General features: G+C 38.8%; 1 protein-coding gene across 4 annotated transcripts in view; it reads right to left on the reverse strand.

Moving 5' to 3' along the window:
• Nucleotides 1–25,226, reverse strand: part of GALK2 (galactokinase 2) — a 141,116-nt gene that overhangs the window by 59,351 nt on the left and 56,539 nt on the right. The gene's annotated exons all lie outside the window — the stretch shown is intronic.

Raw genomic sequence — 25,226 nt, forward strand, 5'->3', positions numbered from 1 at the left:
AGTTTTGCTTTTTGGAACTTTCTGGACTATGTTTCGGAATATTTTTGATCCATGGTTGGTTGAATCTGCAGATGCAGAACCTGAAGATATAAGGAGGGCCGACTGTATTTGCTATCCCTAAAAGACTCCACAGGGCAAGCAGTTTCTCCTGTATTTGCTCCATTCCCTCTCTAGACTGGCATCACCAAAAATCTCATATGGGCACTCACTCATTTCTGCCTCAGCTTTCTTTGTCTCCCAACAGTGGACTACTCCACAGTCTCCCCACAGCCAAAGTGAGGTCATCCAACCTTATTTTCCGGTCCAAAAGTAATGCTGCCTCTGTGGCTTTTCCATTAAATATAAGAATCAGAACTAGTGTCATCTCATCAGACACACCTTCCTCCAATCAAGATGAAGAGGCCCAATACATTAACACATTTCTAATCCAAACTGAAAATGTCAAAATATCTATTTAAGAATCTTCTATGGCTTCCTACTCCTTCTATGTCTTCTTATTTCCTAGAAATAAGTTCAAATTCCTCAACCTGGCATTTCAAAGCTTTCCAAAATGTGCAACCAATTTACACATGAAATCATATTATCTACCACTCTTTTCCAATTATATTTGTCTCCATGACCATCTCACACATTTATGTAACCTGGTATTATTTCCTGTCTTCTCTCATATAAATCCTATTGCCATCCAATATCCGGCTTATTGGCTACCTACTATGGGCAAGTCCACTCAAATCTTCCTCCATCACACAGTCTTCCTCAAATACTGTTCCCTCTATGGCATCCTGCTTCTCTAAACCCTCACAACACTAACAGTATCATCCACTTACCCTACTATTCATTCACTCATTCATTTTTTTTTTTCTTCTAAGACTTGATTCAAGCCTTTATTTCTTACCTGTTTTACTGGAAGATTCCCCTACAGTGATCATTGTGAAGCACTGATATAATCATCTCTTGCTTGCTTGGTTGCCAGTGACTTGACGATCATACTTCTCATTGTGGTACACAACATCTCTAATGACTTATCCCTTGCTCACACCTCCATCCTGCTCTCCCACCACTAACCCCGTAAACCCTAGGCTCAGACCACTGGAAAAATGCTGTTCCTCGTCACCCCCAGGCTCTCTCAGTGCCTTTAAAACTGTGATTTCCTGTCCTCCTCACTCAGTACTCCTCTCTCCAGAATCCCCCACTCGTCATCAGGATTAACCCAAGTGTCACCTCTCCCTCGGTCACCACCGCCCAAAGGCACACACACTCCACATAATCCCTCTTCTGTGCTCTCTGTATATAACTCTATGCTCATTTACCAAACCATGCTTTAAGTGTGGCCTTCCTTGTGTGTTTATCCATCAGTCTATGACAGCCCATGCAGTGCCCAGACCAGAGCCCACTTAACTAATAAGACTGAATCACATAGTGTTCATTATTGCTCTTTAATAGTGTCAGGTTTCAATCACATCTATTTACCCCAGAAAATTGTCAGTCCTGTGAGAAACAGATAAAATAGCTGTTTCTTTTGTGTCCCCTACCTCACACAATGCCGAGCACAAAGTAAATACTCAAAAAACACCCGCTGCTTTCACTTTCTGAGAATAGCTGCCCAAACATCATTTGAGAGATCCTGTAAGTGTCATATTCCTTGTTGGATTCACTAACATTAATTATGCTTCATGACACGAGGTCAGCTTGGTATTTTGACGTAATGGGCATTGTGCGTGGCCTAATGAACACACCAGAACCAGCAATCTTCCATGATAGGCACATTAAAAATAAATTAGTAATCAAAAGGTCAAAACACTTGGATTTTAAAATGTAAAGAAACAATATACCCAGGAGAAGAAGTCCATGCATGATTCATGAGGAATGAGGAGACCTGGGTCCCTACATAACTGTGACAGTGGCCAGTGTGAAAAGTCACCTCCCCACAACAGCAGTAACAGTCATACTTACATGCTAAGTACCTGGCATTATCTCTCCTTTAGGCCTCCAAACAACTCTCTGCTTATCCTTATTATACAGATGAGGAAAATGGGACTTGGAGACAAACAGTGGAGAAGCCAGGATTTGAACCTCATCTGCCTGACTCCAAAGTTTGTGTTCTTTTCACACTGGACTTTTATTACTCCCCTACCCACTGCCAAATAATATAACCAAATAACATAGCCTATTTTTTTCACTACCTCACAGGGATGTGAAATGACAAATGAGATCACCAAAATTTAAGTATTCTCCCTCTTAAGAGGAAAGAAACTAAGGCATCGAGAAGTATATGCTTATTAATTGTTTTTAAAAGCCTCTGAATGTGTGGCAACAACCGTATACTTTAACAGAAATATGTTAATTTTTCCAGACTACCTATCTCCACGAAATTCAGAGGGACCCCAGGAGTCCCCAGCATCTCTGTGTCAAGGAGAGTCCATCTGCAGGGCTGCAGACATCCCTATACTTTGCTGATACCTCTCATGCTGAATTCTGACATGTGGATCTCATTACTGGACAGACAATAACCATGAGTTTTAAATGGAGGAAACAAAAAGAAAATGAAGATAAGAAAGATGAAGGAAAGGATGACTCATTTTACAGTCCCCCCGGAATGCATGAGGAATTCAGTGGTAAATATAGAGGAAAGAACCTAGTACCAGAAGCTTCCAAATCTTGATTAAAGCCCCAACCCTCCTGCCAACTAGCTAGGTGACCTTAGATTGCTTAACTTTTCTGAGTTTCCATTTCTTCATAGACTATTAATAACAATAATAGTTTTCACAGTTAGAATTTATTGACTACTTACTATATGCCAGGTATTGTTCCAATTGCTTTATATGAATTAATCATTTACTTCTCACAATGACCCTATAAGATAGGTATCTCCTCCTCATTTTACAGACAAGGAAACTGAATGGGTTTATTAGTTGAGACTAGGCTAGTAATTACTAAAGCTGAAATTCAAACTCCACTTGTCTAACCCCAGAGCCCACACTCTTAATCACCAGGCTATATTACCTCCCATCCATAATATGGAGAAAAATACCTACCTCCCTGGCTACGGGATTATTGTGATTATCCAGTGAATTAGATAAAAACATCCCATAAACTCTAATGAAGTATACAATTTTAAATTTCATTATTTTTACAGAATGAATAAGGAATCATCTGATTTATACAAGTAGTAGCTAAATCCCAAGCCAAATGTAAAAACAGGTTTAATTAACCTGGAACTCAGGACTATTTTTTGAACTGCTCAGGGGGAGTTCCCTAGTGGTTAGGATTCCAGGATTTCACTCTCATGGCCCTGGGTTCAATCCCTGTTTGGGGAACTAAGATCCCACAAGCCTCGAGGCGCAGTCAAAAAAAAAAAATTTTTTTTTTAAACTGTTCAGGGAAAGAGAGAACTTAAAAGATTCTGGGTGTCCCTAAGAGAACCAATTCAACAATAAACTGTAATGGAGCTTGAGACAAACAGGAGAATGTGTGTTCCATTTAAAGCATCCCAGTCTAGGGCTTCCCTGGTGGTGTAGTGGTTAAGAATCCTCCTGCCAATGCAGGGGACACGGGTTCAAGCCCTGGTCCGGGAAGATCCCACATGCTGCGGAGCAACTAAGCCCGTGTGCCGCAACTACTGAGCCTGCACTCTAGAGCCCCCAAGCCACAACTACTGAGCCCACATGCCACAACTACTGAAGCCTGCGTGCCTAGAGCCTGTGCTCCGCAACAAGAGAAGCCACCACAGTGAGAAGCCCGCGCACCACAATGAAGAGTAGCCCCCGCTCACCGCAACTAGAGAAAGCCCACGTGCAGCAATGAAGACCCAAAGCAGCCAATAAATAAATAAAAATCTTAAAAAATAAAAAAAAATAAAGCATTCCAGTCTAAATTGGGGGGTGGGGGGAGGGGGGGAGGTGGGCAGGGGGGAGAGGCGTGGAGGGGGGAGTCCCTGCCTGCCAAACAAAACATGCCTGTAGTATAAAATTCAACTGCAGGCCCACAGGCGGCTCCCCAGTGGCCCTAGCCCTTCACCCCCATACTAAAAGCAAAAAGGTCAATTTTTTTCTAATTTCAAATCTTGTTTAAGGAAAAACTTGCATGCCTCCGACAATAAGCAAAAATCAGTGCTAGGCCCATAGCCTTAGCCAGGGATGGCATGACCTGAACTCAGAGAACAATTAATGGAGGGGCCTTAACAGCAGGGGATGTAAACGGGAGCAGAGAATGCCTATCATTCTGGGTGATGTGAGGGAGACATGTGAGTCTGCCTCACCCTTTCTACCCTTGGGAACACCGGAAATAGAACCGTAAAATGTGCTCCAAGAGTTATAATCAGGCAGAGTGACGTGCAAAGACACTAAATACTCCATACACACTTGAATTATGTAAAATATCAAGAGATTTCATGAGAATAAGAAGGAGCTGTCAAAAACACATTAACAAAAGTGTATGGAAAGAAGCCTATCGGAAGTTAACTTCCAGAACAAACCGAATCACGCTTTGTGACCACCTAGAGGGGTGGGGTAGGGAGGGTGGGAGGGAGGGAGACGCAAGAGGGAGGAGATATGGGAATATATGTATACATATAGCTGATTCACTTTGTTATACAGCAGAAACTAACACACCATTGTAAAGCAATTATACCCCAATAAAGACGTTAAAAAAATCAATAAATAAAAAATTATTAGGCAAACATCATAGTAACAATTCTTACAGGCAAGATACACTAATGGATAAATGGATGAAAGTTTGATGAGAAACAGAACAGTTACAGAAATTACTCCAAGACACTTATGAATTACAAAAGGAAAAATAGTGGAGAAATCTATCGGGCAGCAACTCAACTAAATGATAAAGTTTAAAATCACTAGTAATAAGATACATCAACATCATGATAGAATGCATAAAGAAGGACACATCACTTCTGTGATATTCTTGCTAAAAAATGCATTACCTCAATCTAATCATGACAAAAAAATCTGACAAACCCAAATTGATAGATATGAAATAACTGACTGCAAAATAACTGAGCAGGACTTTTCATAGTATCAGGGTCATGGAAGAAAAAGAATGAGGAACTGCCACAGATTGGAAAAGCTTAAGGAGAGACCATTAAATGCAATGTAGAATCCTGGATTAGATCCTGGAACAGAAAAAGAACATTAGGAGGAAAACTGGCGAAGTTTGAATGAGGTCTATAGTATAGTTAATAGTATTGTATCAATGTTAATTTCCTGGTTTTGAAAATTGCACTATGGATATATAAGTTGTTAACATTAGGGAAAATGAGGTGACGTGTGTACCTGAACTCTTATTTTTTAACAGCTTTTTTGTGGTAGAAGTGACATACACATATTTAGTATAAATTTTAATAAGCTTGACACATGTATCACCCATCAAAGCATCACCACACGATAGTGAACACCTATCCATCACCTCTAAAAGTTTCCTAATGGCCTTTTGTGGCAGCATAATTCTTTCTAAGATCCATCCATGTCATTTGTAGTTCATCCCTTCATACTGCTGGTAGTATTCCATTGTATGCTTATACCACAGTTTGTTTGTTCATTTGTCGGTTGACGGACATTTGGGTTGTTTTTAGCTTTTGGCTATTGTAGATAGAGCTGCTGTGAGCATTGGTGTATAACAAAAAAAAAAAAAAGAACAAACCAAATCAAATTTGAGGACCGGATCCCTGATGCCTGAGGGATTCTGAGGTTCACCTCCTTCACCTATCCCCCAAGCCCCTCCCCGCAACACACAGGCAACCTGAGAACCCTCAGGCAAAAACAGCAAAGCTCTAATGAATGAAGAAGGGACTCATTCCCCTCCCACCAATGTATCAATATCTTCTTCTGTCCTTACACTTGAGCATGTCAAGAACCCCAGGCGCCTTCAATCTCCAGATTGTCAGAAGACAATCTGACTACATAAGAAACTTTTCCGAAGTTTGTAGCCAATAAACTCATTTCTATTTTGACTCCTGCCCTCTGGACAGTTAGGAGAACCCTGGCATTATTCATGGATCTTCTTTTAAAGCTACTGAAGATAGTTAATGAGGCTACTTTAGCCCTTTGTGTGGTTCTTCTCTTGAAGCAGCCTGGGAAAGAACCAAAAATCACATGGCCTCCCAAATTAAACAGTGTACCCATCTGCTGACCAGTGGGGATCCAGTAATAACAGAAATAACAGGGTTAGGTTTAATAGTCACTGAGAAGGGCCAAAGATTCATAAATGTGTTGCCTAGCTAAAACTGGACATTTATAAAGACAATAAAAATACAAAAGACTTCAACATATCAATACAGTAAATTTTATTTTTGTTTAGCAGTTTTACTAATGAGGTTAAAAGTAGAATAATTATGTAGACAGAAAATGTTAATCTTTCCCTATGGGAAGCCTTGCTATTAAGAACACGGACCCTAACTGAGACAGCATCATCCAGCTATTGTAGGTCACCGACAAGTGCAAGTTAAGAGAAAAGAAGGAAATGAACAGCCCCATTCATTCATTCAACAGTCATTTAAATACTAGCATCCTACAGATAAGTGGACAGGTCACTCAGTGTCTTCCCTCAAGGAGCTCACAATATTGATAATGTCTTCAGGTGAACAAGTCTTTCAAAAGAAAGTGTAAAACTAGTGTGCCAGACAATGATTTGCCCCCTAGATGTGCTGTCCACCCACCTCCAGCCTACTATCTGCCCAGGAGGCTGCCCAGCATGAACTATATCGAGAGGCTCCTGTGCACTCTGCTTTCCACTGGGTTTTTTCAGCAGAGGACTCTGGCAGGAAATGGGGAATGAGGGAGGGGGGAGTGAGGTCACGCTGCCAAGATCATCTTCAGACACAAGGGCATAACAGCTCAGCTACAACTAGTCCTCATTACCTACTACACCTTTGGAAATAGTCGCTATGAAATAAATTGCCCTTGATTATTGAGTGTGCTATTTCTTGTCATGACCCTGGCTGATATATCTAGATAAGGTGAAAATGTTAATGGCTCCTCTGACTCTTCTTTGCCTCAGATACTTCTCAACTTTCTCCCCCTGCAATCCTTCTCCACCTTAACTTTCAAAATGCCTGGGTTCTTACTTGGGGCTATTTTCAAATTCTTCCCCAAATTGGCAAACCTGTTAGGGAGACCCCAGCCAAGTAGGAGAAACTTCATGAAACAGCACCAAGGTAAATTTTAAAAAGACTGACTTTGTTTTGTTTTGTAACATGGCTGATGACCAAACTCTAACTTGTGGACACTTTGGAGTGTTCTAAGTTGGGGGGGGGGGGGGGGGGGGAAGTAGGCTTGCTTTAATTAGAAAAAGAAGAAGAAGGAGGCTATTATTTCTTCTTCACATCTCTAACTCAAAGAGATTAGTAACTTTCAGATTTTTTACTTCAAGAACAGTTGCCTGAGGACAATGACAGCCAGTTCCCAAATGAACATAGCAGATGTGACTGACTCTGATGGTTCAGGCTGAAAAGTTCCAGTAAATAATGCAGGAAAGGACAAAGGAGGAGTTCAAATATTAAAGAAGTCAGCAACCACAAAGAAACAACATTGAAGAGGATTCTCAAAAGTAAATCTGAAAACCCTGCTAAAATCTAGAACCATCAAAGAGTATGTACTCACGAGTGTATATCACACACACACAAAAAGAAAAGTGGACTCCTCCATCCGTGTAGGCTGAAGAGAACATAATCTAATGAATCTGGAGAAGGCTAGTAATTGGGGAATGTGGCTCTCAAAATATCTGGGGTGCTTAGTGAGGGCAGAAGCACAGTCTTCAAGTCATCTCCCTTCAAACTGTAAAGAAAGAACAAGGACCACTTGCCTAACCTAACTGACCTGCAACCTTGAGTCATGGAGGGGCCCAGATTCTGAGAGGAGGCCTTCAACAAGGCAGGAACACTGCATTTTATGTGAAACAGTCTGGGATTCCAGGTCCATGGGTAACATGAGAAAATGTCTATGATAGGTTTCTTCTAGATCTCAACCATTGCTACCTGTATTGGATGAGGAAAAACCTTTGTAGGTGCCTGTAACATACAACCTTGAATAAATGACAATCCTGGATGTGCAGATATGTGTGGTAAGACTATTAAAATGCTAACATGAATCCAACAGGTAATAATGAGATGCAAAGGGAGGAAAGAAAACAGTACCCTCTGTGGTCCTCTAAGTGAGGGCCTCAGACAAAGCATCAGTGTCACTGGGGGACAGAGTCGGGCCTCACCCCAGACCTGCTGAATCAGAACCTGTAGCTTAACAAGAGCCCCAGGTGATTTGTAGTCACATTAAATTTGAAAGCACTCCTCTAAAAAAATTTCCTACACTGGGGCTTTTTTTTTTTTTTTTTTCTGGCTGCACCACGCAGTATGTGGAACTTCCTTGACCAGGGATAGAACTTGCACCCCCTGCAGTGGAAGTGCGCTGTCTTATCGACTGGACCACCAGGGAAGTCCTCACTGGGGCTTTCTTAATAAATTAAGCAGACAGGAAAGAATAGGAAGAAAAAAGGGAAGGAAGCTAACAAATGCCACATGTCTTCTAAGGCAAGATACTATGAGGATATTTCATATGTGCTATCTTATTAAGTCTCCAAAATGACTCTGAAATGTCAAAATTATAATTGCTACTTTATAGAGAAGGAAACTGAGGCTCAAAAAGGTCAAAAAATTAACCTAAGCTAAGAGTCAAAGCCTGATAGGGTTGGCTCCAAAGTCCACCAGGCCACCTTGTCCACCTGCCTCAGAAAATGGAGGCTGTGCCTAGACACTGGGTCCCCGTAAGCACATGGAGCAAAATGTATCCACACCAGAAGTGAATATGCCTCCTGTAAAAATTAACAACAGAGTTGACCATGGGGCCCTAGGATGCAGATATTTCTGAGTCATCACAGTTTCACTCCATCTTATCCCCAGGTTAGAAAGAAAAAAATCTACCTTGCTGGACTGTTTGGGGCTTGAAGCACTTTCTCATTATCCGTCTCCAAATACAATCCCACACACCTCCCTCCCAAATAGCCACAACCCAGAGGGATCTCAATATAAGGCTGACATTGTGGTAAGATTTATGCAGCCTAATAATAATAATAGCAGCTAATACACTGAGTCAGACATAGTTCTAAACACTTTTCATGAACTATAAAATTTCAAATCCATGAGGGAAGTTCTCATTAATAAATGCATTTTGTAATGAAGAAACTGAAGCATAGAGAGGTTAAGTAAGTTGCCCAAGATCATTCAACTAGTAAGTGGCAGAGTCAGGATTTGAACTCAGAATCTTGGCTCTAAGGTTTCGACCACAATACTATGCTTTACCCCTAAGGGGAGTGGAGTTTCAAAGGTGAGCCAGGAACCCAAAATTCAGAAGCCCCCAAAAGCCTTCTGTGTATACTTTTATCTCTCACTAGCACAATTAATTCAATCCCTTTCATTGTTTAAATTCTAAAGAAAGAAAGAAAGGCCAGCAAACACATACCAAGGTAACTATTATTGGGAAGAGGGGAGGAGGTGAGACAGAATTGGAAAAAAAAAAAAAACTTGTTGTGGGAAGACAGCAGGAGGCCGTGGCCTGGCCACATTGATGGACTCAGACAAGAACATGACCCAAGTCACTGCTACTAAATACCAAGGGGCCTACACACGCCTGTGGTAAAGGCTGGTGTCACTCGCTTGGCTAGCAGACCATTTATTTTGGCTCTGACCTTTGAAGAATGTTAAGTAATGATGATAATGATGGATGGGCAGCAGGCCCGCAATCTCTGTGGTTTGGCAAGTGTGTCCTGGAACTGCACATCCCTGCCCATGGTCAGAGGGATGCTCCCACTCCCTGGGGAGGGGGAGGGTTCTTCATGCGGAGTTTTGAGCGGCACTGTCCTGTCCCACCCTCAAGGTCCAAACTGCAGGAAATCTGATTGTAAGCCAATCTGGACCCTCCGGGGGAAGGTAAGGAGTGGGGGGAGCATTAGATAATTAACTATTCTTTTTCCCCCAGCATAACTGTTCAAATTAACACCTGTTAATTTTCCTCATATGACTCCAATTGTACAGAAATGGACCCAATCCAAAGAGAAAAAAATAACTCCCATGAATCATCATCTAGATTGACCAAATCCATAACTCAGCAGACACGTTTGCCTGGGAGAAAGGATTTTATGTGCAGAGTATTCAATTCACAAAGACTTTAACATGAAGTGGGAAGAAGCTTTAGGGTCAGGAAATGGTGAAGAGTGTTAAAAGAGTTGTTACAAGGGATATTTGAGTTGTGCTCAAACGTTATGTCAAGAGTATCTACTATAGGTCATTGTAAGAAACAGTCACATGAACATCATTTTTGCATTTGTTTTCAGACTGCTGGAGCGGTCATTTTCATTATGCTTTGTGTGCTGTAAAGAATCCATGTGAGAAATGCATTTTAGAATTTAGTACCCCCAGAGAAAACACTGCCTCCTCTGAAGAACTGGAATGGTTTCTCTCTTCTGATCACAAGACCTATATAAATTACTATGTTTTCCTTTTTACCTTGGCTTCCAGTAATCTCAGTAAATACAGTTAAACAAAACAATTATACTAAGTAATTAACAGATGGTGTGCTTTCATTCTTCCTTCCTTTGCCCTGGTTTTTAATTTCTAAGTTATTAACCTTATTGAATAAATATTCTTGGTCGTATAATTCCTAGAATTTTTTTCAAAAGAAAGTAAATAGGCACTTGGTACAAGTAAAAGAAAAAATTGAGACATAACAAGCGTCAGGTGGATAGTCATATTAAGTAGGGGAATGATAATGATAGAGTACATTCTAACAAGGGAGACTAAGAATGGCAAGGAGGTCCTGTGACCATATTCCAGAAGGAACTGGTGAAAGAATAGTAGATGTGTGAGGAGCCAGGAGAGCTTCCTTAAACTTTGAAACACTCTAATAGCAACAGAAGGAGAAAACTGGGGATTGAGATAGAAAGGGTAGGTTGTGATTAAACATAAGAAAAAATTTTCCAATGACTAAAATGGTCCAAGAATGAAAAGAGTTAATTTGTGAAGCAATGTGATTACTGGGGATATTCAAGTGGAGGCTAGAAAACTGTCTTCTATGAATGTTGAAGAGCAGAATTTTGCTTGGGTTGGGAGGTGACTACAATAAGTAGCACATAGGGAGAGGGCCCCTGAGATATGGGCTTCAGGCACAGGAACCTCTTAACTTCAACTGCTGTGTAAACTATAGATTTCCTCGCTCTCCCCAAGATGGGAAATATTATAAATATTATATTCAACAAAAGATGAAGATAAAAATAGAGGCCCTAGAGACAAAAGCATCAGTACAACTCTGACTTAGGGAACTCCTGCTTGCTTCAAAACATATTTCCAGAAAAGTGAGGGTTCCCTGCCCTTTTTGGGGTGGAAGAGGGAAGTAAAGAAACTTCATGAAACAGTAAGGAATATCCATTCTGGCCTATCTCCCAAAATGTGGATTCTCAGGCACGTCTCTAGTCCCCATCCTTCATCTTCATGAGGCCCCTTCAGTCACACGCCAACTTGGGGCTACCACAGCAGCTTACATCCACCTTCCATGCAATCTACTAGGTCCCCCCTGCACTGCATGACATATCCCATGCAAGGCAGCTAGAGACAGATTCATGTGATCTTTTACACAGCATTTTGGACATGTATTCAAAGCTCTATACCACACACTGCAGTATAGAGAGAACACACTGTCCTCTCACAGTGTAGAGAACCAAATGTAGCGCCAAGACCCAATATCTGGTTTCATGAATGGACGATCTTATTGCCAACCTAGAATCTAATCCAAAAGGCAGAAAAACTGACCAAGAAAACTTGTCCTTTGGAAAATAAATGTCTGATTGCAATTTTTTTCTCTAGATTTTCATTCCTTGTTGAGTACCAACACATAGCCATTCCTGACACTCCCCAAAGTTATAAATGTCAGAAATACCGTGTTCAACAAAAGACTAAGATGAAAATAGAAACAAACACTCTCCCAGATGTAAATACAGAAATGCCAGCCAATAGTTTAGCAAACCATTGGCAGAAGGTTTCAAAGAAGGGTAAATAATTTCTAATGGAACAGAAACTAACCTAGACCAGGAGATGTACCCAACTGGTAAGGTAATTTGTCACAAAACACATCCACTTTACACACTGTCAAAAGATGGAACAAGAGACACTAACATTGTCTAAAAGGGGGTGGTAGGAAAGAAGGGGAGAAAAAGACAATGATCGTTTCCAAGAGATACCAGTAAGGATGGTCCCTGGCTGCTTTGCAAGGTGGATAATGGACTCTCCGCTACTGGACCGAACAGCAGCCTGCAACATTAGCGACTATCCTGACCACCGGTGCATTGGATGGCAGCTCTGCTCACTTTCCCTCCTCACTTCATGAGTCTTTCCTTCCACTACTTTGGAAGGATATACTACTTATTCCTACAGCTGAAGTTTTAGCTCTTCAAAACATTCTGGAATACTTTGTGCCTATGACAACATATGACATAGTTACTTTGAAAAAAAAATCATTTTTGCCTGACACCTCCAACTCAGCTTTCACATCTCAACTTACTCCACGAGGTCTTCCCTAAAAGCTATCTATCCCTCCCCATATAAACTGGGTTCTTCCTGTTTTTCTTTCTTATAGTCTATTTCCTTCACAGCATTTATCGCAATCTGTATATAGATATTTGTGTATGTTTGTTTAACATTGGTCTCTCCCATTTGTCTAAGCTCCATGAGGGGAGGGAGCATGTGCCTGTTCACCTCTGTATTTCTAGTATCTACCCTATCTGATGAAAATGAATGTTGAATGAATAAATGAACAAATGAATATATGATGTCAACATCTTGTTCTACTAATCCACCATATTCAAGACAAAAATCTGCACCTAAGAAATGAATATGTACCAAATAAAAACCCTGAAACTGCTCAGTCACTCTCAGTCATATCATGACATTGGCACATCTTGGAGAGTGAAATATCATTTTCTCTCTTTTGCTTTAGAGTTCATTCTTCCTTACAGTTCTGTGTGCTGCCATTATTGAAGGGATTGGTGTTTCCCTATCTTGAACTGAGACCCTGGTACAGAAGACTTTTACCCCTTAACTTTGCTCCTATACCTCTCCTCCATACTGGTTTTTAGCTCATCATAATTTTAGGAAACCACTTAGAGCAATGTTTTCAAACAACTGGTGGCAACCCATTACCTAATTATGAAATCAATTTGGTGGTTCAAAATATGCTTTTTAAATAGAAGGGAAGGGAATGGAATGAAAGGTAATGGAATGGAAAGTACTGCAGGTAGAAAGGGTAAGTATTGTTTTGTGAAACTTTTCAGAGTATGTTTGCCCATGTGTATTATATATTACACTGCAATGTAAAACATGTTTTACATGAGTCATGGTCCAAAATTTTTAGAAACTTTAACTTACAGTAATAAACTAATAGTAGGGGAAATCTCAGATAGCAATCTACAGATAGGTAATTTATAGGCCAATGTTTATTTACAAATCCAGCTTTCCTTCTTTTATTAAATATTAACAAGTTGCCTACAATCTGCATAGGAAAATCTGATTCCTAATACTTTCAGCCTGAAACTATGCTGGGATTCTCTAGTCCTTTCTAATGAGGCTAAAAATCTAACCCATCAGAGTCAGGCCAAAGCAGTCATGTCTTCAGTTACAGGAATGTCTGAAGGCCCTTGCTTCTTGTGGATTCGTCCCACTTCCTCTTTAATCCCTATCTTTGCCAGGAAAAGCCCTTCTCAATTCCCCCCATCTGGTGAGCGGATCTACGTTTTCTTCCTAGCCACCCTTTGCAGCCCCTCTAACTGTGATTGAATCCTACTTCTTTCTTTGCACTCTCAGGTCTCCTCTCCCTACCCCCAACTTACCCTTTGTGATATAATTAAAAATAAATATTTGATTTTTTGTTCTAGTTCCTGGCACACAAAACCTAAATTTCTTGGAATCTCTGGAGTGATGAGTGTGTTTTATATGCTAGAGAGATGACTGGTGGCTAAGGGCTCCCAGATAGCTTCGGAATGGGGGCTGGTCCTCAGAAAGACCAAGGCATGGACTAGAGTATTGGGGCTTTCAGCCCCCACCCCCACCCCACCCCCACTGTCACCTCCAGGGAGGGGAGAGGCCTAGAATTGAATCAATAACCAACAGCCTATGATTTAATCAATAGTGCTTACAGAATGAAACCTCCATAAAAACCCCTAAACAACAGGGTTCAGAGAATTTTGATTTGGTGAACACATCAAGGCACTGGCAGGTGGCACACGTGAAGAAGGCATAGAAGTTCTGTGCATCTCCCTTACCCAATACCTTCTCCTATGCACCTCTTCCATTTGGCTGTTCCTGAGTTGTATTGTTTATAATAAACCAAGCTCAGTAGCAAGTGTAGAGCTTTCCTGAGTTCTGTGGGTCATTCTAGAAAATGATTGAACCTGAGGAGGGAGTTGTGGGAACTCCCAACTTTATAGCTGGTTGATCAGAAGAACAGGTGACAACCTGAGACTTGCAACTGGCATCTGAAGTGGGGTCAGTTTTGTGGGACTGAGTCCTTAACTTGTAGGATCTGACACTAACTCCAGGGAGTGATAAAACTGAATTGAATTGAATTGACTGGATTGTAGAACACCCAGATGGTATCTGGAGAGTTAGAGAATTGGTTGGTGTCAGAAAAATCCCACACATTTGGTATCAGAAGTGTTAAAAAAATGTTATTAAAATAGGTCATATCCCTCTTGATCCGAGGTCCCAGCCACTACTCTCAGGCCCCTGAAGTTACTACATTATTTATAAAACTGACTGTAATGGGCCCTTATGAGAAGTATGTCTAGCCATCCCCTCTTCATCTCAACTGTTTTCTGGGGGCACTGCCCTTTCCCCTCTTTCTCATTCCCCCCCATCCTACTATCCCAAGGTTATAGCAATGTAGATCTTGAATGCCAGCTTCACACACTATAATCTGCCATTTCTCACCCACCCATACAAGCACCCAACCCACCCACCCCACTACAGGTCATAGACCCAGGGGTGGGTACTGTATCAAAGGCAAACTAACCAGATTCCATTCTAGATTCCCTTCTCCAAGGGAATCTTCCCAATGGGGAAAGAAAGAATCGGTTTGGGGGGGGTTAATTTGGATCTGTTCATAGGATCTTAGAAGTTGTCAGCAGTCGTGTTTTTTACTGTGTACCAGAAAAGTAGAGGAAGCTGGTCTGAAAATAGAGAGGAATGAAACAGAGAAGGAAAAAGAGAGCAAGGCAAGTGACAGAGGCAAACCTAACACTTAAGTTTCTGTCCATCCTTGAAATCCAGCTATAACCACTATCTTAGACTGCAAAATGGCCACAAATCCTTCCCCTCCCTGTTTCTATTCCCTAGCCTGAGCTAGCCTGGTGGATGATGAGAGACATGTGGCCCAGTTGCTTCTTTCATCCCAGCTGACAACCAGCCAACCCAGAAGCAGTACTGCCTAGCTAACCAGCAGCTGAGAACAGATGTGTGAATGAGACCAGCCAAGACAAGCAAAAGCACTATCAAGTTGAATCCAGTCCAAATGGTTGTTGTTTTAAATCACTACGTTTTGGGAGGGTTTATTACACAGCAAAGGCTAACTGATATACTCACCTTTGCATTCCAGGACGTATCCCTTGAGTGGGCTGTTTTTCCTTGCATGCAAGAGTCTTAATAACTCACATTTGCACTCAAAAATATTTTATCTTCACAGAAACCCAAAGAATATTCAAACATTCAAACAATTTTAAACATTCTGTTTCATAGTTTTATATATGTGTGTATATATATATATATATATATAGAGAGAGAGAGAGAGAGAGAGAGAGAGAGAGAGAGAGAGAGAGAGAACTATTCACACAATTACATTTTCTCCTCCCCCAGGCTCCAAGACCATCTCCTCCATAGCTTACCAATTTTTAGTATATATGTGCTGCCAAAATACCTCACTGCCTTTTCATAAAAACAGATTTATGATCTGACCCCTGCTTATTTCTTCTACCATAAGCTACTGCTGCCTTTAACACATAGTTCATGCTCCTGTCAAACTAATTTCAGTTTTCTGAATATCCCATGTGCTCTATGCCTCTTTGCAAATGCTGTTCCACCTCCATTCATTCAACAAACATTTACTGAGTGCCAACTGTCAGCAAGGTACTGTTACAGGTTCTGGGGATAAAGCAGGGGGATAAATAAGACCAGAATTCTATACTCTTCTCACTTTCATAACTGTGGCTAATTGCTCTTTCACTGAGACTAAATTCAAGCAGCAACCCCTCTGGGAAATTTTCATGGCCTCCTAGAATCGAGTTACATACTCTAAGTCTCTGCTCTACCATAGCACTTATCAGTATAACACAGTGGTTAAAGCATGTAAGTTTCCTCACCTGCAAAACGGGAGTTATAATAATTACTCATTTCATTGGGTTGCTGCAAAGATTTTAAAAACCTAGAATACAGTTAGTGCAAAATAAATGTTGACCATAATTATTAGCCAACCAGAAATCAATATCCCACACCACTCCACGTTCTTTCCACCTACCATTCCCTCAGCCTGGAATGCTCTTGCTTTGAAATCTCTGCTCAAATGTCACCTCATCAGACACTTTCCCCCAACCCCCTAAGATATATTAATACCCCCTACCACTCTCCATCTCATACCCTGCTTTCCTTCTTCAAGGCTTTTACCATCTTATGTTACCTTTTCATTTATTTTCTGTCTCCCCCCTATCAAATGTAAACTCCATGAGGGAAAGCACTTTGTTTTAGTGCCTAGAAGGGTGCCTGGTACAAAGTAGACATTCTATAAAATTTTGCTAATTGGATCAACACATGCACTAAATGTAGGTTCCTTGAACTGTAATATTTTCCTAAGATTTTATTTTCATCACAGTACTCAAGATGACAATGAGTCCAATCTTTGGTTGTTATGATTACAGGTTATCTTTAAATTTAACTTTAACATACTTTTAAATTTCCCAGTGTTCTATAATGAGACTATATTGCTTTTATAATAAGAAAACTAAATTTCAAGGAATCTATAATCATTCTTGATGAAATCACAAAATAACTGGAGTTATGAAAAATACATTTTCACCCATTTAAGACAGTGGCTGCCTCCCACTTCTGTTTATAGCTCTAGGAACCCCCAACTCATCAACTAGCTCTCAAGACTGAAACTCACACTTAAAAACTGTTCATATTCTCATTTCCATTACTTTTAGTCAATACTTATATATTTTAACTATAATACTACAATTAGAAAATATTTAATTGATCTTAAATTTCTGGTCAACAAGCAAAAACTCCCACTTTACTACTTTATAACTATATATAAAGGCTATATAATACCCATCTCCTTTCTCCAGTGGAGAGGAAATTAGGAAGCAGAAAATAAAACTAAGAGAGCACGAGACTTTACACAAGTATGAAGAATACAGCTGGGGATAAAAGAGACGTTTCCACATCCATAAAAAGAAATTCACACCTTTAGAAACACCTCTGTTTTGGGTAGCCAATTATGTAGTATAGGAATAGGGCCAGTTTCATTGCCTGTTTTGCTCCTTGAACACCTCCCTATGTAATAACTCCTTCACCTGAAAATGTAAGAGGCAGGGGATAAAATTCAGAAAGTTCAAGTTGGGTCCCAAGAGGGATAGTCTTTACTAGTACCATTACTTTGACAACTTTGCTAATTCACATGCTTAGATTTATGGGACATGCTTTCATATATGCATATGACAGACAAAGACTATTAGCAACTAAGAAACCTAGCACCTAGCACAAATGCCTGGAACCAGGAATTACAGTCACATTTTTAACAACCAGTGTGGCACAGATTCCATCTACTCAGAATGGATATCAGCCACAGGAGAGGAAAGAGAGATATTTGGTAGATCAGTCCTACCTGGAAGATAATAACTCTTCAATAAAACAGATAAATGAATAAATCCTCTGAATTAAGTTTAGTTGCAAAATTGATAGACTCTCAAGTGATTATACTAAATAAAAAGCCCAAATAATTATTTACATTATCACCAGCAAATTAGCGTTTTGCAAATGAGATCACATTTTTTTTCTTAATTCAGTTAGGCACCAGACTGCACACTGGGGATCCAAAGAGTAAAAACAGGACAGTCTCTACAACATGAGGAATATAGTCAATGTTTTATAATAACTATAAATGGAGTATAACCTTTTAAAACTGTGAATCACTATGTTGCATACCTGTAACTTATACAATATTGTTCAGCAACTATACTTCAGTTTTAAAAAAAGGGAGGGTAATAGTCTCTGTGCTTGAAGACCTTGCCAGAGTCTAGAGGGAAACATCTTGCAATACAAAGTAAGAAGCCCAATAGTGCAGTTAGCAGTTACACTGTGGTCAGAAAGGCCAGGGAGCTTTAAATCTAGGTCTGATGGGAAGTGGGGGGAGGGCGTCCCTTAAACAGTTTTACGACTACAGACTTAACCCACAGTTCCAGATGGCCATCCCACAGAAGCATGCCAACTGACACGGTGGTACTGAGCGAGCAAAAGCGTGAATAGTTCGCTAGCCAGCAGTACAACCACCTGTCTGCCTCCTGCGAGTGAGGCACCAGCCTTACAAGCAAAGGGCAGCACTGTTTATCTTTTCTCTCCTATAATGTACCAACTAATGACTAGAGAATCCTAAAAGATCAAATGACCACTCTGACTTCTATCAACACCACCCACGTGGGAAGGAAGAAAAGGTTAATACACACAAGACAGCATGCACCTGACAGGCAGCCGTCTGCCCATGTCAGGGCTCTTGAGTCCACCTGTTCTCTGCAGAAGCTTTGGCTTAAAATGACATCTATCAAGACGGGCTGCAGTATCATTTTTACAGTTAGATATACTACTAATTAACCTCTTTTACTCTAACATAAAGCTTTAAAGAATTAAGCCTGTGTAGCATAAACCCCTTAAAAGATTACAATAATTAGAGATACGGAGACATGTAAATATTTGTTAGTCAAACTAAATTCGTGTTGCCTGGTATTTTCTTTGGAGCCTGCCCATGTCATTACACTGAAATGTGATATATACAAACCCTGAGTAACTGCAAGTGAAATAATGTGACCCTATATAAACAGTGATGGTTTAAAATTACATTTGCTTTGGTTATTTCTATGCTAGACATCTCAGTTTATTCCAAGCTTAGTACATTTTGTTTCCTAAACAAAACAATGAAAGAAAACATAAAAATATGTAAATAGCAGTGCAACAATGAAGGATTTTAATTCTTTGACAAAGCTGAGAATTTGTGATTTTTAAGTCATCAGTATTTTCATTCATTCAACAGATATGCACTGAGTGTTACAGTTATTCAAACACATAATAGAAGACTAAATATGTTACAATATCTATTTTCACCTTTAAAGGACCTTAAAAACTATTTTTAACTATTATTAACAAAAAAAATCCATCTTTATAAAAAAGAATTTATGTCACATACCTAAAGTAAGGCATTCTTTTGGACAGGCAGCAGACCTTACTTATCTCTATGTATTAAAAAAAAACAAGTATAATGGGATAAACTGATATCATATGATGTGATTCACTGAGAAGGACATCACCTATATATTTCTGGGGGAAAAAAGTGAATATTGACCTAATAATAAGGCAACTATCTTGACACACCCAAATTGAGGAAGCTTGACCAAAAAAAAAAAAAAGTCTGGACTCTCCAAAAATGTCAATATCATGAAAAATGAAAAAAACTGGGGAATTGTTCTAGAATAAAGAAAACTAAAGAAACATGACAGTTAAATGCAATGACTGGATCAGAAAAAAGAAAGAAAGAAAAAGAAAAAAACAGGAAAAGCTATAAAGGACATTATTATTGGTGCAGTTGGGAAATATGAATACAAAATAATATGCATATTAGGTAACAGTATTATATCTATGTGATAATTATATTTGGTTATGTTGAATGATGCCTTATTCTTAGGAGATGAAGTATTTAGGGGCTATGTCTGCAATTAACTCTCAAATGGTACAGGAAAAAAAGTAGAGAAAAAGATAAAACAAATGTGGCAAAACGTTTATAAGGACTGAGGTGAAAGACATGCATGTTCATTGCCTATTCATGCACTTTTTCTATACATTTGGAAATTTTCTCATAATAAAAAGTTGAGAAGTCTCACAGACATAGAGAACAGACTCGTGGTTGCCAAGGGGAAGGGGGGCATTGGGGAAGGATGGACTGGGAGTTTGGGGTTAGTAGATGCAAACTATTATACATAGAATGGATAAACAACAAAGTCCTACTACATAGCACAAGGAACTATATTCAGTATCCTGGAATAAACCATAATGGAAAAGAATATAAACAAGAATGTATTTATGTGTATAACTGAGTCACTTTGCTGTACAGCAGAAATTAACACATTGTAAATCAACTATACTTCATTTTAAAAAATAAATTTTAATTAATTAATTAAAAGTTGAGAAAAAATTTTAAGCGCTACGTTAACAATCCATCTAGGAATTCCCTGGTGGTCTAGTGGTTAGGATTAGGCACTTTCACTGCCATGGCCTGGATTCAATCCCTGGTTGGGAAACTGAGATTACGCAAGCTGCACAGCACGGCCACAACAACAACAACAAAAAATCCATCTGACTATATGTGTGATATTTAACTTTGTTGTCAACAAGTAATAATGTATCATACTTTACAATGTTATGCAAAAAATTTTAAGCAAATCAATGAAAACTTCTAAATATAAAGGCAATCTGCATTAAAACATAGGTTTCTGTGAATTATTCCTAAAGGAAACATATTTAAATTTTTTTTCTGAAAAAATTTTTTGCTTTATTGCCAAATTTTCCTTTCCTAACCACAGCAAGCTTATTTGAAAAATTAAAATATTTATAAAAACTGACAATTAAATATTTTGTCATAAAAATGAACATAAATACAACTTAAATTATAAAAATAAAAACAAGCACTTTCTTCTTTTTACAGTGTAGAATTCTTTATAGCACATAGAATTTTAAATATTTTTAATTTTAGATTTAACTGATTGAATTTTTTGCATGTATTTTACAAAGCAATAACACAATTTTATAAGAAGAAACATTAATCAGATATTCTCTGGATGTCCTTGTAACCACGGGAGTCATGACCAGTTTTACCTTCCCTGTAACTTACTTAAATTATAGGAGATTATGGGCTTTGATGACCACACATAAAGTTCCACGGGGCCCTGCTCCTACTTGATTTAAATAAACACAGTCAAAATGAACAACTGGCCCAGAATGTCTTCTTACATGGGATGTTACCCAAGGTCTTTGAAACAATTATATTTTATTTGCATGCTTAAAATAATTAAATCAACGTATTGGTCAAAGAGTAACCTGGATGGCACTCATTAAAATGTATCATTTGAAAGTGATACCCAAAAAAGCCAAACTCCTCTTATGTTGTCCTTAGTAAGACCATGCTGGTGCTGATACAGAGCAGGGCACCCGAGTATTAACAGCACAACCTGGGTTTCTAGGAGATGAATTTAAAAAACTTTCCCTGTTTGTAATAAGAAATGAAATGAAGTGGGATTCCCCACTCCTGCTCCCACTATTGCTCCAAAGAAGTTATGATATTCCATGAGAAATAATTTAATTATAGGGTAAATTACTTTAACATGTCAAACTGCCAAACTGGCAGTTGAATAGTCTACATGTGTGAAATGAAACTTTAGCAAATGTCAATTTTGCCATTCAGACACCCAAAAAAAACACATCCTCCTCCTTCTCTGAAAAATTCTACTCTTTGAAAGATTTATTTTTGAAGATATTTAAAAAGAAAAACAATAGGAACTCCAGCTTTTACATTACTCATTTTAGTCACTTATTGTGGGATCTCTTATCATATAACAGTGAAATAATAACCAGAGAAATATGACGAAGTTGTAATATAAGGGTGAAAAGCATAAAGTGTACCACACTGGACAACACAATAGGACTGATAATAAAAATTAAGTAACCAGGCAACCAGCAGTATTTACAACATCTAACTCTAACCAGTGTCAAAGGTCTGGGACTTTCTTAGGCCAGCTTCAGAAGAATAGCTTCACAGTCCAGTGTTTTATATTTTATAGCAAGGCAAGATGTTTGAAATACTAAGCAATAATTTGATTAGAAATTCTATAGGTACAGTTTTACCTCTTTAATTTTGTTTTTTCCCTGAATGTTAAGGCTACAATCTAATAATGACCATCTATGATTCCCTAGACAGAGTGAGGTGAATGGTACTCCTGTCCCCTGTGTTCACCTCCAACTGGAACTCCCACAAAAAAATGGGGAAGGAGACTCATCAAAGCAAAGTTTGGAAATCCACTAGAACATCCCAATTCAGAAACGTACAAGGCTGCCCTTGAGGGACACCTACCGACTCTACTTTCACCTAACCTTAGACATCCCACGGAAGTGGGAGAGAAGCCTACCTGCCAGGGCCCTGAAGTACCTTACTCTACCATGGCTCCCACTCTACCACGGCTCTCTGCACCTACAGATGGCTCCTTATTGGCAGAATCAGCAAGACTGCATCCAAAGAGTACTGCCAATTTCCTCAAGAGGAAGGTTTTGCAAACCAACAGAGTAGACTTTATCCAGAGAAAAAGGTTCAAAATAGCTAATAATTAAAATAATAAATAAAATGTTTAATAATATGTTTCAGCTTAAATGTCACTCCCTACATCATGAAGTCATTGTTACCCACAGTAAAACTCAGTTTTACTGACAACTGGTAATTGTTTTAATTGGTAATTTTTTCTCTTCCTCACTTCTCTTGCTTTAATTCTTTGTACTAATCACATAACCAAAAGTAGCCTTTCTCCAAGTCATTCTCCATCATTGCTAAATTTCATTCTCCTTATAGAAATTAATGCCATATGAAAGTATCTTGGCTGTTTATTTGTTTCTTATATCTGTCTCTCCCTTCTAGAATATTAGCTCCTTGCCTACTTTATTGCTCTGGCCCAAATTCTAGTAAGTGACTGGTTCAATAAACATTGTTGAATAAAGAAATGAAAAGTAATGTTCTTTTTACTATCCTAATCTATTTGGGGTTCATGGTACCCTGCATCTTAGAGTCAGAAGGAAAATAAAAAGGCTTCCAGTAAAACTAGCCCTAATCATTTTCTAGTGACCCAGAGTGCCTCACCTGCAGAGAAAATACACCTTTTGTTAATTGGAATGAGAATTATAAGTTATTATTACATGATTATCATCATCTTTATAATGTGGTGATGATAACAGTAGTGATCATTACCATTTATGAGTTAGGCTCTGTATTTATACACATTAATCTTCGCAACAACTTTACTGGGTAAATATTGTTACCCCAATTTTACATACAAATAAACAGGTTCAGAAGTTAAGTAATGTGCCAAGGTCACACAGCTCTTGAGGGTATAAGCTAGGAATCCAAGGTCTGATTGACTCCATAGGCCGTGCTCTTCCCACCATACCATGCTGTGAGATGCTGAGCTGAAATCACCTTCTTTTAATTCCACCCTTAGTTTTCATGATCAGGCCAAGTTACTTTCCTGTCTTCTGGTCCCTTACCAATCCTGCTACTATTAAAATTAAGAAATTATATCCATTCATCCAAATTCCAAATAATCTCCAATAGTACCTCTAAAGCATCTAGTATACTCAGTAACCAAGGAAAATGTAATTTGTAAAATATTTTTTTCCTTGGTTATTTATTTGGGCGATAACTGGATAAAATATTATTATTTTTATACACCTGCATTATTCACTGCCTACTGGCTTCGGTAAAATGTTCCATAAATATACTATTTTTCCAGTCTTACTCTTAGCATTTTCATCCAGGTTTTCACCCCAACCTCTAGCTTTTATAATCATCAAAGGACTCAGAATAATTAAGTTGCAAAAAAGTCACAACAGTCTTGCTAAAATGCATCCCAACTCTGAAACAGTAAAACTTATAAATTGCTCAATGTGTTTTTAAGAGAGTGAACTACTAAAAATTTAATAGGGAAAAAATACTCAAAAAAGAAAATAAAAATTATGTCTATAAAGACTAACTCTAAAAATCAAATTTGAGAAATAGGAAAACTTGATAAATGAAACTTTCTTATGAGTTTTCATTTTCAAAGATACAAAATTAACCACAATCACTTCAAGGGGTGTGGGTATTTGCAAATTAGGTCAATGCACTTAGTTTTAATGGCAGGAAATACACAGTGCAACTCTGAAATGCTTCACAATGATTTATGGTGTATCTGAATCTTTCCTCAGAGCCATGGGAAGCTGGATTTCACTCTCAGTTCTCACCCTCACTTTTTTGTTGTTCCTTCCTTTTCATTTTCCTTTTTCACTTATTCATTTATTTTAATTAAAACTAAGAGCATCTACCCAGAAGTAAAAATGTGTGTGGTCAATCAGGAGCTTGGTTACCCCAGTATCTCCATCTAGTGGGCACTGAAATTATAAAGTTTATTTTATCCAACAAATTCCCAATTGGCAAGTTTATTAAGCAAAGTAATTGTGAGAAAGAGAAAAAGGAAATGCAGCAGGTATTTTCATGGGGATAGAAACATCAATCAGCAATACCAGGAGTGTCATGTTACATCATTCCACTATAACAAGTACCTTAACCCACAGTGTTCCAATATTGCTAGGATTTGAATAGAGCTTTCCAGTGGTTTTTTTTTCCAATAATGATTTGTTACTAAACTCTAGAATCTTAAAAAATCCACTAGAAGATTTGGATCATATAAGCATGAGTTTCATTATTATTAGGCAACTCTTCAAAAGATCAGTCTTAAGAACTGATTTACCTCTTAGATCACAGAATCTTAGTGCTAAAGGGTCCTCAAAGATTTAGGTGTCTAAATTCACTTATTTTTCCAGTGAGGAAACTGAGACCCAGACACAGAGACTTTTAGTTATAAAACTGGAGAGTAGCAGCAGCCAGAATCAGACCCAGGTCTGTTTTTTAGTCCCATACTCTCAGAGTAAACATAAATGCATTCTCCTAGGAGAAGATACTGCTTTCTTTGGAACAAATATTCATGTTATGTTTTTCTTTAACTCATTCAAATATAATACTAATAACTGGGGGAAATGGCTATTTAGCAGATGATGGTAGTGATAATAATTCACAAATTTAATCCAATCCAATTGCCTTCTTTATGCCACAACTTCAGGGAGAAAAATT

This window comes from Monodon monoceros, unplaced genomic scaffold (genome assembly GCF_005190385.1).
Source record: "Monodon monoceros isolate NGI ecotype Baffin Bay Population unplaced genomic scaffold, NGI_Narwhal_1 Super_Scaffold_21, whole genome shotgun sequence".
NCBI classification, from domain to species: domain Eukaryota; kingdom Metazoa; phylum Chordata; class Mammalia; order Artiodactyla; family Monodontidae; genus Monodon; species Monodon monoceros.